General features: G+C 36.7%; 1 long non-coding RNA gene across 3 annotated transcripts in view; it reads right to left on the bottom strand.

Annotated features, from left to right (window-relative positions):
* Nucleotides 1-222: 222 nt before the first annotated feature.
* The window catches only part of LOC113185972 (uncharacterized), an 18,866-nt gene continuing 13,088 nt past the window's right edge, over nt 223-6,000 (bottom strand). For all 3 annotated transcript variants that reach the window (XR_003301201.2, XR_003301200.2, XR_003301202.2), the window contains one exon: nt 223-489. This is a non-coding gene — a long non-coding RNA (uncharacterized LOC113185972). The remainder of the gene's footprint in view (nt 490-6,000) is intronic.

Genomic DNA, 6,000 nt, shown 5'->3' with positions numbered 1-6,000 from the left:
GACAGAGAAAGCATCCGTCATCTAATCATTAAAGATATTGTGATAGGGCTGGGAATAAAGCTCAGTTGCTCAGTTGGTAAAGTCCTTGCCTCACATGCACAAGGCCCTGGGTTCAATCCCCAGAACAATCAAAAAAAAAAAATATATATATATATATAACAAAGACACTACAACATGTTTTAGTAATTCATTTCTATTTTATCAGCATTTTCAAATCCTCACTGCCTTGGCCAGATTCCTGAGTCCTTATATTTGTGTCCGTAGTTCTGGAAGTCCTCCAAGTGATTCTCATGTAGGTGATCCATGAATACCCTTGGCAAGTTCTGATCTCTGATAATGAATGTGCCTCTGCCGGGAACAGGACAGCACCAGGTGGGGGTCTCTGCCTCTGCTACCTTGGCTCACACAGACCTGGGTTGGAGCTGAGCATCCAGAAGTCTCCAGGGCCAACACGTCATTGGTTAACCAACAGTGGAGTCTACCCTCTACCTGAAAAAAAGGTAGAAGATCACAGTCTGGGATGGAACCATGTATGAGGACAAGACTCATTAGTTTGCCTTTTTAAAAATGTTTAAATATTTAACTGCCTTACTGTCCTTCCTGCTCCATTGATCAAAGTCTCCAGAGCCTTTCCTTGTTTCATTAATACAAATAATAACAACAGTAATACTAACCTCTTATATCTCATGCAATCAGAGACTAACTGAATCTCAGAACCAAATAAATCACTGAGATTGCCTCACTTACCCCTGAGAAGTGAAAAGTATATGATATGGTGATAGGAAAGAGTCCTGATTCTCAGTTCAGGGTCTTCAGTCTAGGAATTTACAAAAGTGTTTCATGGCTATTCATCATTAATATACCTGTCTTACTTGTGCCTCAGGGAAACACACACACACACACACACACACACACACACACACAATGTTCCTCAGAAGCAACCACACTCTTAGACTCATAGGCAGATAATTGCCTGAGGCTGGCCCTGAGCAGGCTTCACCCACTGACCCAGAAGCTGCACTGATGACCCATGAGCACCTCCTCCTGCTCTGTGCTAAAATTATTGTCACAAATAACCAAACCTAATAACAATCACCAGAAAAGAAATGCTGAGCCTGGGAGTGACATATACCAGTGATACCAGCTACTCTGGAAGCTGAGGCAGGAGGAGTACAAGTTCAAGACCAGCCTCTGAAACCTACTAAGACCCTGTTTCAAAATAAAAATAAAAGAAGGACTGGGGGCAAAGCTCCTTGGTAGAGTACATCTGGGTTAAATTCCCAGCGTGTGTGCATGGACGTGCGCGCACACACACACGCTGACAATAAAAGCTTTCTTTTATTGAATGTTGTGCATATATGTATGTTAATAAAACAAGTTAAAAAACGAAGATATTACAGCATAGACATGCAAAAGTAATGAGTGATCATTTTCACTCCATTAATTTTTAAAACCCTAGATCTACATATTGGTCTACTGTGAAAACGAATAATATTACAATTAAATAACAAATAACAACAAGGATAGCAATTAAATTCAATAAACTTTTAAGAATATGACTCACTTCAGTAAAATATGTCATGTATCAATGAAAATTTTCCCTTACCAAAAAAACAAAAAATTACACCTCCCAGTTTTACTGTTTTGAATTATAAACCCAAACAAAACTCATTGGCCATGGAGTTGACAGAATTGAAGTTCTGTGCCTTCATTTTTGCAGTCACTGTGCTGTAATCGTTTCTTTGGACTCCACAGTATAAAAGCAGGAATATGGGTACCCCAGGGGTTGGAGTCACAACTGCACCTGAAGCAAGCTGGAGGGATTTCAATCTATTACAAATTTCTTCTCCCAAGAAAGCATGCAGCTGGATTAGTGTGGGAAGTGCCAGGGAAAGGGGGAGGAAATAGGACAACAACTACATAACTGGGAATTCTCTTAATTAACTTCCACGTATAATATAATTACTAAGCGGTAATTGATAAAAATGTATACATTTGAAGTTTATGTATATAAACCAATTAACGCAGCAGGAACTTTAGCAATTGTTGGAACTTAGACAAACCAAAGATAATTTATCATTGACTTTGTTTAAAATTGGCAGAGCATGGTAATAGTTAAAAGCAGACTATATTGGGCTGGGGTTCAGCGGTAGCACACTTGCCTGGCATTGTGAGGCACTCGGTCCAATTCTCAGTGCCACATATAAATATATAAAATAAAGGTCTATCAATAACTTAAAAAATATATTTTAAAAAAAGCAAACTATATTTTCTGACATCTATGAAAAGATCTACATGTAATTATCAAATTTAATGGTGAAAGACTGAATACTTCAGTATTAATGTGGTGAATAGGCAAGGATATTCTCTGTCATCTGTTCAATATTTCACTGGAAGTCCTAACCATTTCAAAAATAGCATGAAAAGGAAAGAAAGGTATAGATATTGGACAGGAAAATAATAAAACAATCTTTTTCACAGATAACATTATTGTGTTAGAAAATCCAAAGGAATTTACAAAAAGAAAAAAAAAACTACCAGAACTAATAAGTTGAATTTAGAAAGGTCGTAAGATACAAGGTCAATATATAAACTCAATTGTATTACTATATACCAGTAATGAACACTTATTAAATAAAATTCAAAACACAGTTCCATTTAAAATGCCATAAAAATCTTGACATACTTTGGGGTAAATTTAACACATTTTTATAAGACCTGTACACTGAAAACTATAAAACGTTGCTAAAAAATTAAATCAGATCTAAACAGAGACATATATCATGTTCATGAATCTGAAGATTCAATATTGTTAAGATGGCAATTCTCCCCAAATTGATTCAAAGATTGAACACAATCCCAATCAAAATTCCCCAACAGATTTTTTTAGAACTTGACAAGCTGATTCTAAACTTTATAAGGAAATGGAAAAAAAAACTAATATAACCAAACAATTTTAAGACTTTAAATAAAACTATAGTTTTATATAAACAATGTTAGTTTGAGACTAGCCTGGGCAAGATAATGAGATCCCAATTCAAAAATAAAAAAAAAAGAGAGATACACAATATAAGATAACTTGAAAGTGATATGAAAGTAATAGTCAAGAGGATATTAAAATAGACACTGTCCCGAAATGTGTGTGTGTGTGTGTGTGTGTGTGTGTGTGTATTTTGGCTCACATACTGTATGTATTCATGCATATATATACGTAGTAAAGTGATTGTCAAAAAAGGTGTCAAGACATTTTCAAGGAGAAAAGTGATACTTCAATAAATGGTCCTGGTACAACTGATTATCTATGTAAAAAATGTAAGTATGACCCTTATCTCATAGCAAATTCAATTATTAATTAAAAATGTATAACAGGTATAAAGATGGAACTGTAAAACTCCTAGAAGAAAACCTAGGAGAAAGTATTTGCAACTTTGGTAGAGACAGATATTTCATACACAGGACATAAGACTCACAACTTTTTTTTTCTGTACTGGGGGATTGAACCCCGGGACACTCTATCACTGAGCTATATCCACAGCCCTTTTTATTTTATTTTTGAGACAAGGTCTTACTGATTTGCCCAGGTGGGTCTCAAACTTGCAATCCTCCTGCCTCAGCCTCCCAAGTTCCCAGAATTACAGACAGATGCCTGGTAAAACCCACAAACTAATAAAGACGTAATTTGTAAATTTGGCTTTTACAAAGTTAACATTTTTGCTCACCCAAAAAAACACTATTAGGAAAAATAAAAAAAAACACAGAAAAACATTTGCCATACATATATCTGAAAATAACTTATATGCAGAATGTGTAAAGTATTAATTTAACTCAGCCATGAAGAGAGAAATCAATTAAACAGGCAAAATATTTGAAGACACTCCACAAAGGAAGATATATGAATGATTAATAAGCACTTGTTATGGCCTTACAACATCAGTAAGGAAAATGCAAGTAGGGATTAGGAAAACGCAAGTTAAAACCAAAAATGAAACACTACTTCACATCTACTATGGTTTGGACGTGAGGTGTCTCCTAAAAGCTCCTATGTTAATACAGGAATACTCAGAGGAGAAATTATTCCATTATGAGGGCTATAACCTAATTGGTGTGTGCTAGTTGAAGGGACTAACTGGGTGGTTAACTGTAGGCAGGTGGGGCCTGGCTGAAGGAGGTGGGTCACTGGAGGGTACCTTGGAAGGGTTTATCTTCCCTGCAGTCCCTTCCCCACCCCCTCTGCTTTCCAGTTGCTATGAAGGAGCGGTTTTCTTCTGCCCACCCTTCTGCCATGATGCTCCACCTCACCTTCAGCCCAGAGCAATAAAGAAGGTCAACCATGGACTAAACCTCTGAAAATGTGAGCCAAAATAAGCTTTTCCTCCTCTTAAGTTGTACTTGTCAGGTATTTTACAGGAATAAAATATTATTGCAATTTTGGAAAACATTCTGACACTTTCTCATAAATTTAAACTTGTACTTGCCATAGGATCCATCAATCCCACTTCAGGTATTTTATCAAAAAGAAGTGAAAACTTGTCCTCACACAAAGATTTGTATACAAATGTTCATAGTAGTTCTTTAATATATACATAATATACTCCAAGTCAGAAACCACTCACAATGTGTGTCAAGGGAATGGACAAATTGTGGCATGCCTACATAATGGAATACAATTCAGGGGTAAAAAAAGGAAGACTCCACTGATACACACAACAACGTGCCCCTCTGATAAATGAAAGAAGCCTGACACACTCCCTGTGTTAAAAAAAAATATTCCAGTAAATGCAAACTTTTCTATAGTGATAGAAAGCAGATCAGTGTTTGCTAAGGGATGGGGAGAAGAGGAAGTTAATTGAACAGAATATAAGGCAATTCAAGGTTACAGAAATTTTTTGTGTCTCATTGATATAGTATTTTCATGTATTATATACAGTTTTCAAAACACATCCAACTGTACATTTAAAACGGGAGCCTATCTATGATATACCACAAAAAGCCTCACGAAAAACAAAAACATAACCAAGTTCTTGAATTCTCATCTGCTGCCTCTCTCATTCTTTTCCTGCTGCCACAAGGAGTACCACAGCTAGGGTTTAGGTGTGGTTTCATGGTTTAATTCTGTTCCCTAAGGGTCCATTGTGATTGGTCCATGAAGTGATGTTGGTGGAACCTTTGGGGCATGGGGCCTAGTGGAAGGTCCTTGGTTCCCTGGGAGCATGCCCTTTGAAGGCAGTTTTCCTAAAGATAGCCTCTTCAACAAATGGTGCTGGGAAAACTGGAAATCTATATGCAACAAAATGAAATTAAACCCCTATCTCTCACCATGCACAAAACTCAAAATGGATCAAGGACCTAGGAATTAAACTAGAGACCCTGCCTCTAATAAAAGAAAAAGGAGGCCCCAATCTCCATCATGTTGGATTAGGCCCTAACTTCCTTAGTAAGACTCCTGTGGCACAAGAATTAAAATCAAGAATCAATAAATGAGATGGACTCAAATTAAAAAGTTTCTTCTCAGCAAAAGAGATCATCTGTGAGGTGAATAGAGAGTTTACCTCTTGGGAGCAAATCTTTACTACAAGCACATCAGATAGAGCACTAATCTCTAGGGTGTATAAAGACCTCAAAAAGTTAAGCATCAAAAAAACAAATAAACCAGTCAATAAATGGGATATACAATCAATCAACAAATATATGAAAAAATGTTCATCATTGCTAGCAATTAGAGAAATGCAAATCAAAACTACTATAAGATTTCATCTCACTCCAGTCAGAAGGCAGCTATTATGAAGACAAACAACAATAAGAGTTGGAGAGGATGTGGGGGAAAAAAGTACACTCATACATTGCTGGTGGGACTGCATATTAATGCAGCCAATCTGGAAAGCAGTATGGAGATACCTTGGAAAATTGGGAATGGAACCACCATTTGACCCAGTTATCCCTCTCCTCAGTCTATACCCAAAGGACTTAAAAACAGCATAATACAGGGACACAGCCACATCA

Source organism: Urocitellus parryii, chromosome 1 (genome assembly GCF_045843805.1).
Source record: "Urocitellus parryii isolate mUroPar1 chromosome 1, mUroPar1.hap1, whole genome shotgun sequence".
In the NCBI taxonomy this organism is placed as follows: domain Eukaryota; kingdom Metazoa; phylum Chordata; class Mammalia; order Rodentia; family Sciuridae; genus Urocitellus; species Urocitellus parryii.
The sequence above is the reverse complement of the archived record's forward strand: the minus strand, read 5'-3'. Positions and strand labels throughout refer to the sequence as shown.